Raw genomic sequence first — 9,178 nt, forward strand, 5'->3', positions numbered from 1 at the left:
ATGGCCATGCATGATCAACAACATACAGTCGTGTTTTTATTCATTTTGAAAAAGGGGAAAACCCCGATTAGCCCCTTTGGCAATCTTCACCCTGGATACGCCATTGATCTGTTATCCAGCACATCACGGCTCAGTGCACAAGGGAAGTATGAATACTTCATTTCGAGACCGTTCAGACTAAGATTACAATGGACACGCTAAACAAGAATAACATTTTATTGCTAGCGGAATGCAAGCGGGTACGAACGTTGTCATATTAGGCGCTTCTTCATCATCTCGAGATTGCCAAATATCGCGAGATTGGGAAATAATCCCGAAGTAACAAATCGCGTCTTCACTATCTCGAGATTCCACCTCGAAACTTGAAACTCGACCTTGAGAAATTAGCTCGAGATATTTTGCTCAGCGTTAGTGTGTATTGCGAATCTTCGGTCTAGTGAGGACGCACGGGACAAATAGCTTGATATTTTGCAAACTATCCCAAGATATCTTGGGATGACAATCCTGACCAAATATCCTTCTAATTGCTACTTCGGTCTGATGAAGACGAAAATTAGCTGAATAGTTTACGATCGGGATAGTTCAAATAGCTGGATATTTGGCAATCTCGAGATAGTGAAGACAGGCCTAATAAGAATAAATTGAAGCCACATCGTAGCTTAAATAAAGTTATTTTCTATAATGCTATTTCATTGTAAAGGTGCATCAAACAATCGTAGTGCTCGGTATTAGTGGTCGTGATTCTGAAGTTTTCAGGCGTATCAAACTTCTTAAAATTACTCGGGGTTTTCACCACTCTGACTACAACTGTGTTAATATTCAACTAATTAGTTAAATAAAATAATAATAAATTGTATAAACTTGCCTATATGCATGATACTTATAGTTTCAAAATACAACATTTAAACGCGCATAAGAATCGCCACAACAAAATGTTCAGGTATGTTGGATCTATCTGACACACAACAAGTTTAAAAACAGAAAAGAGTTATCACATTTAAAGTTGCCTGAAGTATCACATCATTGGGTCATAAACAACTACTACTGCGGGGTGGGGGGGGGAGTGGGGGGGGGGGTAGTCAACTTAAGGGTACATTTCGTGTACTCAATGCATACTTAAAGTACACCAGATTTGGATTTTTATTTGGCCCCCTATTTGGCCCCCGGATCCGCCAGCGTTTATATTTGAATAACTAAAATCTTCATTATATGAGACTACATGTATTTCCTCTTTAACAATAGTGATAGTAAGTATGCCCGTGTATGTTTATAAATAATTATAAAACAGGTTCAAGTTCAATACATATGAATTATGTAAATGGCTGACACCTTACTTTAACGATTGTATGATATACTATTAACCAGATTTGATAATATAGTGTACAAGAATAACTTATTGTAGTACACAAAACGTTCACAATTTTGTCACAAACCGCAATACTACAATCAGCAGATCAGTGAATGAAATAAGGAAGCGCAGTTGAAAGATTTAAACACTCGTTTCCCAGAAAAGAATCGAAAAATGTTTTGGTAATACTTGTAAAGGGAAACCGAAATCGTTTCTATCATTTACCACTCTTGCCCCATTAAACTTTAGGACTGCCTTAAAGCCCCACTGTCCTACTTGTAGCTACTTGCTCCCTCTATATAGAAAAACTTCCCCAATCGGTGCCTGTTGGTCCCACATGATCCTCTTTTTCTTATGTTAGTTGAGAGCTGAGTTAATGAGATAGCCACCTGTCAGTGACCTTGCTGTGTGGTCTAATCCCTTCTGGCCCAGGAGTATTGACGGTCTTTAAGACTTTAAAGATATTCAGGTTACATGATGGCCAAATACATCTTTCTATATATCGTTAACACACTCAGAAAGCAAACTATTCAAAGCAAAATATGTAAATTTCACTTTCATTGCTGTAAATCATTATAGGTTTGGATTTTAACCATCAATTTTCAAACATTTTAAAGAAAAACCGAATCGATCGACCCCAAAACATTTAACTCTGGGAAATGTTGATATTGTTGCCTTCAATGAAATCACATTATTATCCAAATTTTAATTGGAGATCGAATAGTTATCCTGATCACGAACATTGCTTTTCTATCCAAAGGCTAAACAATATCGTCAGCATATCATGCATGATTCAAAAAATATTTCTTTGATATTGTGAAAAAGCAATACAACAATATTAACGACATTCATTAGAGTAAATATCAATATTTCTTCGCAAAGAGTCCCGTCTTATAAATGGTTTACCACTGATTGAAGTTGATCACAACTGAAAAGAGAGGAGGCTATTTATAAGTTTGCGATTACTTGGAGAGCTTGAGATCACTCCACATAAAATGTAACTCCTTACAAGACGGTCCCTGGAAATTAAAAGTAAAAAAACAACAAATGTTTTTACCATGCGATTTGTAAAAAGCGACCGATTATGGAATTTCAGCATATGCCGCACTTTCTCTATCAGTGTTCTGATTCTTTTCTGTGATGTCCGTGTCTTCTGAGTCACCCTTTGCAACACCGTCCTCATGCCCGTCCTCGCCGTTTGGTGTGTCGACGTCGCAGGCATTGTCCGTTTCGTTACTAGTAAGATGTTTGCCATCTTGGGCTTGTGAATTTTCTGTTATTTGCTCCTCATCATACATTGAGGCCTTTGATTTATCATCAACACCTTCTATCGGGCCGTAGGTCATGTTGTCGAAACAGGCGTCGCCTGGGTTGTTCGGTTTGTAGACCTTGGTGTATGGGTCGTTCATGGCTGTCTCAGTTTCTGCATCTTCATCATCGCCATCACTACGGTTCTGGTTCTCGTTCACCAAGTCGGCCTTCTTCGAATCAGCGTTCAATGCTGCGAAAGTGCCCGGCCCCATGATGCCCAACCGTCCTTCAACGATGCCCATCGAATACGGGCTTTCGTCTTCATCACTGGCTGTTACTAGCTGAGCTGGCACAAAACCGTTCTCAATCGTGCCCTCGTCACCGTCACTGGCTTCGAGATTGACGCGGATTTGACTGGCTACTTTCGAATTCGGACGGTATTCTCCGTTGGCACTGGCTTTCTCCTCAACATCGTCATCCTCGCCATAAGGAGTGCTAAACAATGGCAGCTTGTGACGGAAAGACAAGATGGTGCTTCGATGCTTCTTTGAGCCTCCCTTGGCGGTTTTCTTTTGGGGTCTATGTACTACACCGTCGACGTCGCTCTTTCTTTTTGATTTGCACAAGAAAATGATTATGATTATAATCAAGAAAAGAAAAACAACCCCACCTGCAGCGCCCCCAGCGACCACCGCCAAATTTAGGGATGACCCATCGGCTGGTTGATCAGTGGTCGTTCCATCAGTTGCGTTGTCGGTAGCTGTACCTGCGTCTGTAGATTCTGATGACGTCCTGGTTGCGTTGTCGGTAGCTGTTCCTGCGTCTGTAGATTGTGATGGCGTTCTCGTTGCGTTGTCGGTAGCTGTACCTGCGTTTGTCGATTCTGATGACGTAGTAGTTGCGTTGACGGTAGTTGTACCCGCGTCTGTAGATCCCGATGGCATACTAGAAGGAGCATCAGGACTAGTTGACGGGGCAGAGCTTACGGAAGCATTAGCGGGAGTGGTTGTCATGGTCATAACAATGACGGTATACGTGCTTATTACCGTACTGTTTACTGAGCAGTTATAAACTCCGCTATCAGCTGAAGTGATATTACAAGTCGCGTTACACGCTACCAGTTCTTCTTCACCAGTTTCATTGACCACGCCGTCGTTCCCGAGGAATGTCCAAGATATGGTGCCATTTCCAGTATAGTTGCAGGACAGAATGAGATTCTCTCCTTCGTAGAGAGGGAAATCCTGCGTCTCCGCAGTCGCACCACAAAGCAATGCGGACAACATCACCGCTGCCAAGAACAATAACGAACCACGTCCCATGATGACGTTGATGACGATGGCGATGGCGACGTTGATGACGATGTTGATATTATTGGTTAGAGTAGTTTGATTAAAACATTTAATGGTGACGCGAGTCTTCGAGTGGTCTTTGAATCACTTTCTGCAAGTAGAACGTATCATTTATTTTGTAATGTTGCCTATAAAGGTAGGAATTTGGTGAAGTCGAATGTTTCACATTAGATAATGGTAAACAAGAACTAAATGAATGGGTATCAATACGCTATCCCGGTATTATATCCTAATCAGTCAGCCGACATTGCGAAATGGACTCCCAATAACAGACTACAGGCGAAAAGTAAATGCAAATGAATCTCGAGGAAATCGGACAGTCAATACTTTGCGGATTATCTCGTGGTTTAACGGAAATAAAACTGATAAAAAACATCCACAGTAGCTGCACTTGCTTCCCCTTAAGGTCAAACAATGTGAAAAGGTACAGAAAATAATGTACCATTGGAAATAGCGAAATTGTGTCTTCGGAAAATGTAAATTTACAGAGTAGCAATAATTCAATAGTCTTGCACTTCTGATACTTGGATAACATCCGGTGATTGGTTTATGTTATTGATAATCTAGGTTTGATTTCAGTCCTCGTGATAATGCAGACAACATGAAAGTGAAAATTGGCAAAATCGCTGTTATTGATGTTTTGTAAAATAAACAGTATTTCGGTCACATGATACATATAATAATGAAGTCATGTGGTGTAGTCCAGTTTCACATTTGATTTCAAAGTTCATCCTACGTTGTGATCATCAATACATTTAAGATGAGCCAGGGTTGGATGAGTCGACAGGTCAATTACGGAACGCGAAATAATGCAGTATATATAAACACCACCAAGGATTCAGGTATCACTGTAGGTTTGTATATGATAATGTTCACTGTGGTTCATAGTTACGAGCAAGCATGATTCAAATTTAACTCGTACATCCAAAACACATATATCACTGGCTGTTTATCCAAGTTGTCAAGTTTAAAATAAAATCACACGATATGAATCCGAAAGAAGTTGTTTGAGTTTACAATATGCTCCGACAACTGCAAGCCTCGAGAAGAAAAACTAACAAAATAGATCAATTCCACAGCTCCAAAATCTCTACTCCTCTGTGACGGTAGTCTCTCGAGTATCAAAACGAAGATGCATGGCCATGCACTCCCATAACAGGTTGGTGCACCTACTTATTATCTATGTGCACCTGACAGATAAGTTCAGCGTAGTGTTGGTGTCAAAAGAGGGAAATGCCGCACCTCTACAATTTGGCTAATATCAAAGGCAAATAACAATTTAATTTCCACTATACCATGCAGTTTCCTCTTTAGAAGTTCCTATTTAAAGAACTTCTGCTTGAACTTCCAAATACAAACACATCTCATGCATTGGCAATGGAGTATTGAGCAACGACGCACATGCGTATAAAAAAGAACACGTTGTTTTTGGAGAACAAAACATGAGGAAGTTGCGAGAGAAAATGATTGTAACAATGTAAATACTGGCCCTTTTGTTAATACATTCTCAGTAGTCTGCTCCCGTACCGCTTTAGCCCCTCTGGTCTCCTCGTATGAAGGGAACAAATCTAACCTTTGAACCTTTAGGTATACGAGGAGGTGGAGACAAAAGGGGGAACCTTGACTGAAATTTCATTATGTTCTATTTGTATTTTTTAATATGTATGTTACCAGACAGTGAACGCATTAGTGGCAATTGAAAGTGCAGTATACTACAGTATATTGATGCAAATATAATAATGTATGAAATATAGTTAAGTCGTATTCAAGAGAGTGTATATATAGCACTGATTACATGCTACTAGACGCTTTTAGGAACATGTCATTGGAGAAAAAAGAAATAATGTTTAGTCAAGAGACAAAATAATAGACTGCTTTGTCCCCGTCTGTGAAAAGGCTGGGTAAAATTTGAATGCTAACACGGTTGGTTTGCGCTGAATGTGATGGGTAACTCGTTCTCCGTGATATTATTATTCAAATAAACGAAGTCGGACTACAGACTACAGTGCAAATGAGTTTAACCCCAAGACAGATGGCGAATAAATACAACTTAGTGGACTTATTTTAAGAGGAACTAATCCATCCAGAAGGATGAAATATATTAAAACATATAATATAACCGTTTCGTAAGTTTTTATTCTGTTTGTTTTAGTTTAACAATGACAGAGATTAATCTAAAGTGTTGAAAATAAACGACTTATTATAACTACATATTTACACAAGTGCGTCAAAGCAGTGGACGGTGTATAGGGTTAATATTCCTTTCTTGATTTAAAAAAAAAGAACAGGATCGAAGTAAGCCTGATGTTTCCGCGTACATTCTTTGGTGTTAACTTAGCAAGAAAAACTGTCATTGAATACATAAGGAAACAGTCTTGGTTATTGTTCTACATACATGCTTAGCGAGGATTACGCTTGGAATCAGTGGCATTCATAGTAAGACTTATAAGTAGTGTTTGTTACAGAAAAATGCAAAGTAATATGAAGACATACAAAACAAGAAAAGGGCATACAGGGTACTTGAATACGGGGGGGGGGGGGGGGGGGAGGGGGGGGGGGCTATTTCAGTATTTAATTCAAAGATATTTCCCACCTGTTCTGAATGTTCAACAACGAAAATGAGTGAGACAAACTATATATAAGGATCAATAACCTACTATTATTCCACTGTAAATATAGTCCACCCACCATTTTGAGATACTTCATTTTTCCAAACTCAAAAATCGTTATATAGCTCCATCTGCGTCTAAATCAAGGCAGGCAAGCGATACCAAATATAGACCTACTCTTATTCTTCTTCTTCTTCTTCTTCTTCTTCTTCTTCTTCATCTTCTTTCTCATCTCCTTCATTCTAATATTCTTCTTTATCATTATCACCACCTTTTTCTTGTTGTTCTCCTTCTTCTCCATCGTTATTTATTATTGGGGGGGGGGGGGGTATTGATCGTTATTATTTTATTCTTGGAAAACCCTTAATAATTCCCCTTCTCTCACTCTGCTCTGTCTCTCTCTCTCTCTCTCTCTCTCTTCCTCCTTCACCTCCCTTTTTCTCTCCCTCTCCTTCTCTCAATCTCTCTCCCCTCTCTCTCTCTCTCTCTCTCTCTCTCTCTCTCTATCTCTCTCTTTCCCCTCCTTTTTCGCTCTTCTCCTTGTCTCACTCTTTCTCTCTTTCTCCTCTCCCCTTCTCCCCCCCCCCCCCCCCTCTCTCTCTTTCTCTCTCTCTTCCTCCTTTCCCTCCTTTTTTTCTCTCTCCTTCTCTGTCTTTCTCGATTTCTTCCTCCTTTCCTCCTCTCTCTCTCCCTCCCTCTCTCTTTCTCTCCACCCCCTCTCTCCCTCTCCTTCTCTGTCTTTCTCGATTTCTTCCTCCTTTCCCTACTCCTCCTCTCTCTCCTTTCTCTCTCTCTCTCTCTCTCTCTCCCCCTCTCCCCACTTCTCTGTCTTTCTCGATCTCTTCCTCCTTTCCCTCCTCCTCTCTCTTCTTTCTCTCTTTCTCTCTCTCTCTCTCTCTCTCTCTCTCTCTCTCTCTCTCTCTCTCTCCTTTCTCTCTTCTCTCTCTCTCCTTTCTCTCTTTCTCGATCTCTTCCTCCTTTCCCTCCCCCTCTCTCCCTTCTTTATCTTTCTCGATCTCTTTCTCCTTTCCCTCCCCTCTCTCTTCTTTCTCTCTCTTTCTCTCTCTCTCTCTCTCTCTCTCTCTCTCTCTCTCCTTTCTCTCTTTCTCGATCTCTTCCTCCTTTCCCTCCCCCTCTTTATCTTTATCTTTCTCGATCTCTTTCTCCTTTCCCTCCCCCTCTCTCCCTTCTTTATCTTTCTCGATCTCTTCCTCCTTTCCCTCCTCCTCTCTCTCCTTTCTCTCTCGCTCTCTCTCTCTCCTTTCTCTCTTTCTCGATCTCTTCCTCCTTTCCCTCCCCCTCTCTTTCCAACCTTCTCTCTCTCCGTCTGCTCAGTCTCTCATATATATTTCTCTTTCTTTCTCTATCACTCACTATTTTTTCTCTCTTTTGCGTATTTTGTTTGTGTGCATGAATGAAAGCACTCTGAAATATTAATTCTAATGCACAGTGGCGACAATAATGATACTTTCAATGCAAAGTCAAAAACCTGTTCCAAATACCGCGAACGTGAGTGACTATTCAAGAAAAATCCAGACTCAAGAAAAAATCATTCTGAAAGAAAGTAGAAAAAAGAAGAAGACTTGCATGTAATCACTATGGGAACAGGAATTTTAAATAGGCTGAATCGACAGTGTCAATGCGATTCATGCAGCATGTAGGCCTACCGGACAATTTCCCCATTTGCTCCAAAACACTAACCGACTAAATGTATTTTTTCACGATGGCTCAATGTGGTATTTTCTTTTAAGAGAAAATTTAATAATATGCTATTCACGTTATATCTTGAGTATGGTGTTAAGGGGAAAACAGATATCAATCCTATTTTTTAACACGACAAACGGGAGAGTTGCATATGACTACGTCACAATCCAATGATCATATTAATTGCCATAATGAGATTAGCATAGATTTTGAGTGATCTCATATTTCAAACATTTATAACTTTCTTATTACTGGACCCCTTTTATTTCAAATATTAGCTCTTTCTTTTGTTTCTGTTATTTTTCTGCTTTAATTCATACACATGAAATAATTACAAAGGTTGGAATGCCCTTTCAGTGTGGTACCTACTACCTATACTACATTACTTCGTTCTAGAACAGCAGCCGTGGTAGGCAATATCCTGTTGGCTTCCTTAACTTATGCCTGGTAATGATATTTCCTTGTAATCAGTACTATGACATTGAACAGCTAGTACTCTGAAAACCATTATTTAGTGGTCAAACAAATACTTGGTTCCTATATAGGTAAAATATGTGTTACGATGTTTATTTAACATGGTAATGAATACTATGAAACAGCACAATCAGAACTTTGTCATCTACGTTCCTGCGCTAAAAATAGTTGTTTTTAGACTTTGTTTACGGTAATTTATATATTTATTTATTTATTCAAGTTTTATTTAAAACAGAGGGTAGGTACATTCAGTTTAACAAAACTGCTTTCCAAGTACGCCCTCTAGAACGACATAACAAGTATAAGATAAACAAAAATACAAGGAATATATAAATATATATATATATATATATATATATATATATATATATATATATATATATATATATATATAACATTCATCAAAACTAAACATTGACATATTTGACATAATATAGAGCACA

This window comes from Strongylocentrotus purpuratus, unplaced genomic scaffold, assembly GCF_000002235.5.
Source record: "Strongylocentrotus purpuratus isolate Spur 01 unplaced genomic scaffold, Spur_5.0 spur5_scaffold_16, whole genome shotgun sequence".
Lineage (NCBI taxonomy): Eukaryota > Metazoa > Echinodermata > Echinoidea > Camarodonta > Strongylocentrotidae > Strongylocentrotus > Strongylocentrotus purpuratus.